Here is a 5,943-nt window from a genome sequence, read left to right on the forward strand (position 1 = left end):
ATCCAGGAGGACTACCGTATTCAACAAAGCCAAGGGTGGACAGGACAGGACCAGAGCAGTAAGCAGACCTCCAGGAGCTGCTCACCTAGGACTTTGACAGCAGCCAGTCCAGCCTGCAAGCAGGATGCCCTTGCAGGCATCCCATCCCCACAGCTGGTCACCAGTAATGTCACCTGTCTAGGTGGCCCTCCAGTCCCTGCCTGCCACCCCAGTGAGGAGTTTGCAGAGTAGGACAGGATGTTGGACTCCTCTGCTTGTAGTGTCTCCCAGTACTCAGGGTTCCCACTGTGAAGCAATAGAAATTCAGACTCCTTGCTCTCCTATATAATAAATGATCTCAGAAAAATCACTTAACTTCTCTAGGCCTCAGTCCTCATCTCTAAAATGAGAACAGTGCCTACCCCATAAGACTTCTTGAGAATTAAATAAAATCAGTACATAAAACGTTTAGTTAGCACAGTGCCTGGCATGTAGTAAACTTCCAAGAAATAGTAGCTACTGCTATTATTATTACTACTATTAAATAGTAATTTTGTTATTGAATTGGTCTCTTAACTCTACATCCCCTCCCAGTGACTCTGATTGTCCCAATGGTCTGGGACAGATGTCCTGATTATGGGACAGAATTTTTTTCCCTGTCTAAACTGTTTCAAAGGATGAGACAGAGAGAAGTTCCACAGGAAAGTCAGACAGAAGACCAGCCACACACTGCCCGCCCACCCCTAGCCCCAGGCCACCCCTGAACCTGGGGTCAGCTGCCTTTTTGGGCTGGGACTATCCTCCTCAGAGCCCCCAGAACCCTAGTTGGAATGTATAGGAAGATGGCCTGATGGGGGTGCTAAGTGGACAAGATGTCCTCTCTGATCAGGGCTGGGGGTGCTGGTGTTGAGTCAGTGGCAGGCCCTGAGCTTTGCGGGGAGTGCACTTGTCAGGGATCTCTGAGGGCCCTTATATGAAGGGCCTCCTGCTGTTTGGACCATTGGTGCAGAGCGCCTTCCTGAAACATGAAATGCCCTGTGCAGAGCTGTGGAGGGGGACGAGTCAGCTTGACTGAGACCAGAGGAAGGGCTGACAGGGGCCATCCAAGGGACTGGGCCACGTCTGCTTTGTTGGGGTCACACTCCACTCAAGGCTGCCTTGGCTACCGCCCATGAGAATGCCTCTCACTGAGTGGGACCCTGGACTGAGCTCAGGGGTGACGTCAGGCTAGGGAAGGGGAAATCAGGCCAAAGGAGGCAAACAAGCGCCTGAGTCCTGATACTGCCAATACCCCTTATTTGCTGTGATCTTGGGCAAGTTACTTAACCTCTCTGTGCCTCAGTTTCCTTATCTGTAGAATGGAACCTAACTTCTAGGCTTCTAGGGAGGATGAAACAGAGGTGCTGTGTGCACACTTGCTGGCATCATTCTCTCTGATGTTACTACTCAGCTCTCTCTGAGGCTGTTTCTTCCCCTATTGTTACTGGAGGGTGACTTTTGTCTCCTGGAATGATGTAAAGTTAAATAAAGTAACAAATGTGCAGTGCCAGGTACACAGTAGGTACTCAAATCTAGAAGAGCTCCCTCCCTCCTCACAAAAGAGCCCAGATAGGAGGCAGGGTCAGTCCTGACCTCCACTAGGGCTTGCTGTGTGACTCTGATCTGACTCTCTCTGGCCCCTGGTCTCAGTCTCTCCTGTGAAAAAAGCCTCAGGGCTGAGCAGTCTCTGACTGGCCGTGGCTGTATCTGCTCCAGCCTCCCTCCCACCTCCGTTCCCTCCTTCCTTCTCCATTTCCATTTCATGTCCTACTGTACCCCTTCCTGCTGCAACAGAACCTTTGGGAGCCTAAAGCAGAGTGGAAGGAACAGCTGGCGGGCAAGGGGTATCAGCCTTTAAGCAGCCCAGGGCCCATCCCAGGCCCCCAAGGGTTAAGATCTAGAGTGAAGGGCGGTGGGGGGGCCAGGGTCAGCACTGGGCAGACGGGCCTGCAGCCCAGGGCCTCTCTCCCCTCCCCCCACCCTGGGAACAGAGGCCACTTGTTTGGGCATCAGCCGGCTGGCTTTGAGCTTGGCCAAAGAGAGGGTGGGGAGGGGAGAGGGCCCCCGAAGAAGCGGAGGGGACTCCCCTCTCTCCAGCTGATTCCCTAGGGTTTAGTACTAGGCTAGTCCACCACTAGCCCTTAGGGCTCTCAGAGGCTTCTTACCCCTCTGAAGTGACCCCTTCCCCCTACGTTCTCCTTGTCTTCATTCAAACACTCACTGCTGGGGGAAGGGTTTAGACTCAGATAGGTCCAATTCTTGCCCCAGCAGAGTCTCTCTTTGGAGTGTGAGACCAGGGCTTCTCAACCAACCCTACAGACAGGGAAATGGAGAAGTCTGGGAACTTGCAGAGTCACATAGTGTTTGGTGGTTGCACAGGGACTGTCCCAAGTCCCAGTCATCCCCATGACTCTGCAAGCCCCTTCCCCACAGAGCTCCAAGGAGGCCCTTCCCAAGCTGTGCCACTATTCAAGACTGAAAGGCTAGACAGGAGGAGGCAATAAGCAGCCCACCTCTGAAGTTCCAAAGGACCTAGGAGGTTTGGATGGGGAGAAAACTTCTGGAGGATAGGGGGAAGACAAGCAACCTGCACAAAGGGCTGAGGCTTGATGTGTGGGAAAGTATGGCTGGAGTCCAAGAGATGGTGGGGGTGAGGCTGGGGCTGATAAGGGCGGCCTGAATGCCCCAACAAAGCCTGGGGACAATCAAAGCCTCTGGTGTCTTCTGCCCACTTCCACATCACAGCTGTCAGGACTCTGCCTGGGACAACCCTCCTCTTGCCCTACTCCAGGGAGCAAGCGGCAAATGGGGAGACAGGATTCCCAGGCCAAGGTCTGGACAATCGTCAACCAGCCATGGGACTGGGGAATCAGTACTCTCTACACCCTACCCCTGTTACCCATTCCAGCCACACCCATCTCCTTGCCATCCCTCAACTTGCAACATTATGCAAGCTGCTGCCTTTGCACAAGCTATGCCCTCCTCTGAGGTCCTTATCCTTGTGAATTACTACTTAACTGCCAAGGCCCATTCCAGTCACCTCCTCCTCCCTGAGCCTCCAAGAGTCTCAGCCCCTGATTCCATCCCAGTACCTGTCTGCACCTGTCTTCTGACTCTGCTGGGCATTTTCTACTCTGTAATGAGCTTGCTGGGAGGTCTCTCCTAGCCTGGACGTTCTGCTCTCTATGCCAGGCATGCTAGGTGCCTCTGGACCTCGATGCACAGCACACAGCTAAATCCTTCCCTGAGTACCACCATATATCTCTCCAACCCCGCAGCCCTCTCCCCACCAAGCCTGGGTATGGGGGAAAGCTCCCCAGGACGGGAGCTTTGGGGGAGAGGGATGCATATGCCAGATGCCAAACAAAGTTCCGCAGCACCAAAACCCACCTGGGACCACACACCCACCCCGTGCCCCCAGGCTGCACTCCAAGTCTGCTCTCTCTAGTCCCAATAACCCACTCCACGCTTGACCCCATTCAGTGAACACACACCTTCTTTTTACAGCAATTGGGCCAAGTAGGGGCTCTTGGGAGGCCATGCCCCATTTACCGGTGGGGAACTGAGGTGCAGGGACCGGAAGTAGTTTGCCCAAGATCACTAGAGCCCCAGTTTCAGCGAATAGGGTCATAGGAACGTGCAGACCTGTAAGGGTCTCCGCGGTCAACGAGGTGGGAGCCTTCATTTTACAGATGAGAAAACCAAGGCGCACGAGGGCAGGTTAGCTCCGAATCCTGGGAGCCTTCAAGCCAAAAGGCTAAAGGGTTGAAGGACCACTGTCCTGCCGGTTCGCCCTTCGCCCTACCGCCTCAGGCCCGACCTCGCATTCTCAGGAGCCGACCCCCATACGCACCAGCAGTCAGAATAGACGCCGTGACCCAGAGAAACGCCCGCGGAAGTAGGCGCCGGTCGCAGAGTAGCCGAGCGGCCTCGGCGTTCCCTTCTGCGGAATGGGGAACTCCAGGCTACACCTGGCCAAGGGGAGGCGGACGGGGAGGACCCGGCAGCCGCACTGACCTGTTCTGAGCGAAGACTCCACGCGTGGAACCAGGGTCCGGGAACCACCACTGACTCACGGCGCAGCAGTTAACTCGCGGCCACAGGCCGGGCGCGCCCACCCCGCCGGGCGCTTCCGCCCGCCCCACGTGACGCCCCGGGGAGGGGGAGGGCGGGGAAGGGTAGGGGCCCGCCCCCTTCCCGGCCACGCCTATTCGCCGTCTTTGAGTGGGTTAGCCTGGCCCGCCTTGCGGACAGGTGGGTCTGTGCGTCTCCAATCCTCTCGCTACTCACAGGTCCGTTTCTGTCTCCTGAGGCTCAAGTCTACTTTTACCACCACCGCCCTCTGAGTTTCCATGTCTTCCTGACTCGTCATTGCCGCCCTTCTCCCTGGTGACTCTGCCCCTCGTAGGGACAAGCCACAAACCGCCCCTACTTCAGGGCGGTTAGGGGCAGTTGGAGGCTGGAAGACCAAAGTCTCTGACCTCCTCCTCCAGGAAGTCCTTCCCCACTTCATTCTTTGAGGATATCTTACTTCTCTCCCTGGGCCCACATCTTCCAGTGGCAGAGTAGTGGGGAAGATGCATTAGAAGGCCCAAGGATCCCTTGGCTAAAGGCTGTAGCCTGAGGTCCTGGCACCCAGACACCTTCCCTGGCCTAGAGAATGGGAGATTTCCAGCCATCCTGCCAGCACACACACAGATAAGGGCCTTGGGGCTGGTAGGCATTCCTGGGTCCTGTGTCCAGGGCTGAGATTGGGAGTCATTAATTTGAGCACCTACTACATGCCAAGCCCAGTGCTGGGCAACTTATTCCTTTTACTTAATCTGCCTGAAGGTAAAAATCATCACCGCAGGTTATGAATTAGTAAATGAAGCTCCAAGAAGTTCCAGGGCTTGCCCAAAGTTACAAAGCCAGTGTTGGACAAGCTGGTTAAGTCCTGGTGAGTTATAGAAACTCCTGCCTACCCACACTGGACGTTCACTCTGCCCCTCTAGGAAAAAGAAGACTAAGAGTCTTCCTGACAAGGCAAAGGTAAGTCACTTCCCGGGAAAGGAGGGCAGGACCAGACCTTGGGGAGAGCTTCAGGCCCCAAATTCAAATGGGGTACAAAAACACTGGAGAGGGGCAAAGCACAGGCCCCTCCTCCCCACCTGATAGCAGGGGTGTCCCTGGGGCAGCAGAGGGCACTTGGAGACCACAGAGAACAGAAGCTCAGGCATCCCTGTAGACTTCAAACAGCCAAGTGAAACACAGGATCAGGGGACTGGCTTCTGACCACTGGCAAGGGGCTGGAGGCCCTACCCCTTCTGTTAACACAGGCCTGATGTGTTCTAAATGACCCAGGGAGGGCTCAAAACACAGGGTTTTGTCCTTCACTGCACTGGAGTCTGATGACAGTCACCTCAACCCCCAAACTCCCTCCAGAACATGCTGCCCCAACCTAAGCTCTGAGGCCCACAACCCTGTGGTCTGAGACCCAGGGACTTCTTCTCCTCCTTCAGTCACAACTGGAGAGTGTCAGACCCCCCAGTCTACAGGTTGGACCCAGGGGGGGCCTTAGGCTAAAGTTCTTTCAGTTGAACCCCACTCTCTGACCCCTGACCCTGGGCCTCTGGCCTAACCTGCTCCTTCTCTTAGAGCAGTGAAAGGGAGCCAAATAGCCTGGAGTGAATGGCAGAATGAACACACAAGGACAGGTGGATGGATGAAGAGTGAACTAATGGATAGACACAAGGAGAATGAATACACCATGGACAGGAGGGTGTGACCCCCCCCCCAACTACACATGGGGAAATGAGGGGATGCCTAAAGGGGCAAACGCCAAGTGATCAATAATGAAATTAACAAAATGAACTGTAGAACTAAAGGACCAAGGGCAGCGGCTGTGCCCTGAACAGGTGGGAAGCAGGGAAGGGATGAGCCGGC

At 55.1% G+C, this 5,943-nt stretch overlaps 1 protein-coding gene across 1 annotated transcript in view; it reads right to left on the bottom strand.

Moving 5' to 3' along the window:
• Nucleotides 1–4,176, bottom strand: part of ARAP1 (ArfGAP with RhoGAP domain, ankyrin repeat and PH domain 1) — a 61,825-nt gene extending 57,649 nt beyond the window's left edge. Inside the window, exon 1 of the mRNA XM_031460273.2 lies at nucleotides 4,036–4,176. The gene's annotated coding sequence lies outside the window, so the exon portion shown is untranslated. The remainder of the gene's footprint in view (nucleotides 1–4,035) is intronic.
• Between the last annotated feature and the right edge of the window lie 1,767 nt (nucleotides 4,177–5,943).

This window comes from Camelus dromedarius, chromosome 12, assembly GCF_036321535.1.
Source record: "Camelus dromedarius isolate mCamDro1 chromosome 12, mCamDro1.pat, whole genome shotgun sequence".
In the NCBI taxonomy this organism is placed as follows: Eukaryota; Metazoa; Chordata; class Mammalia; order Artiodactyla; family Camelidae; genus Camelus; species Camelus dromedarius.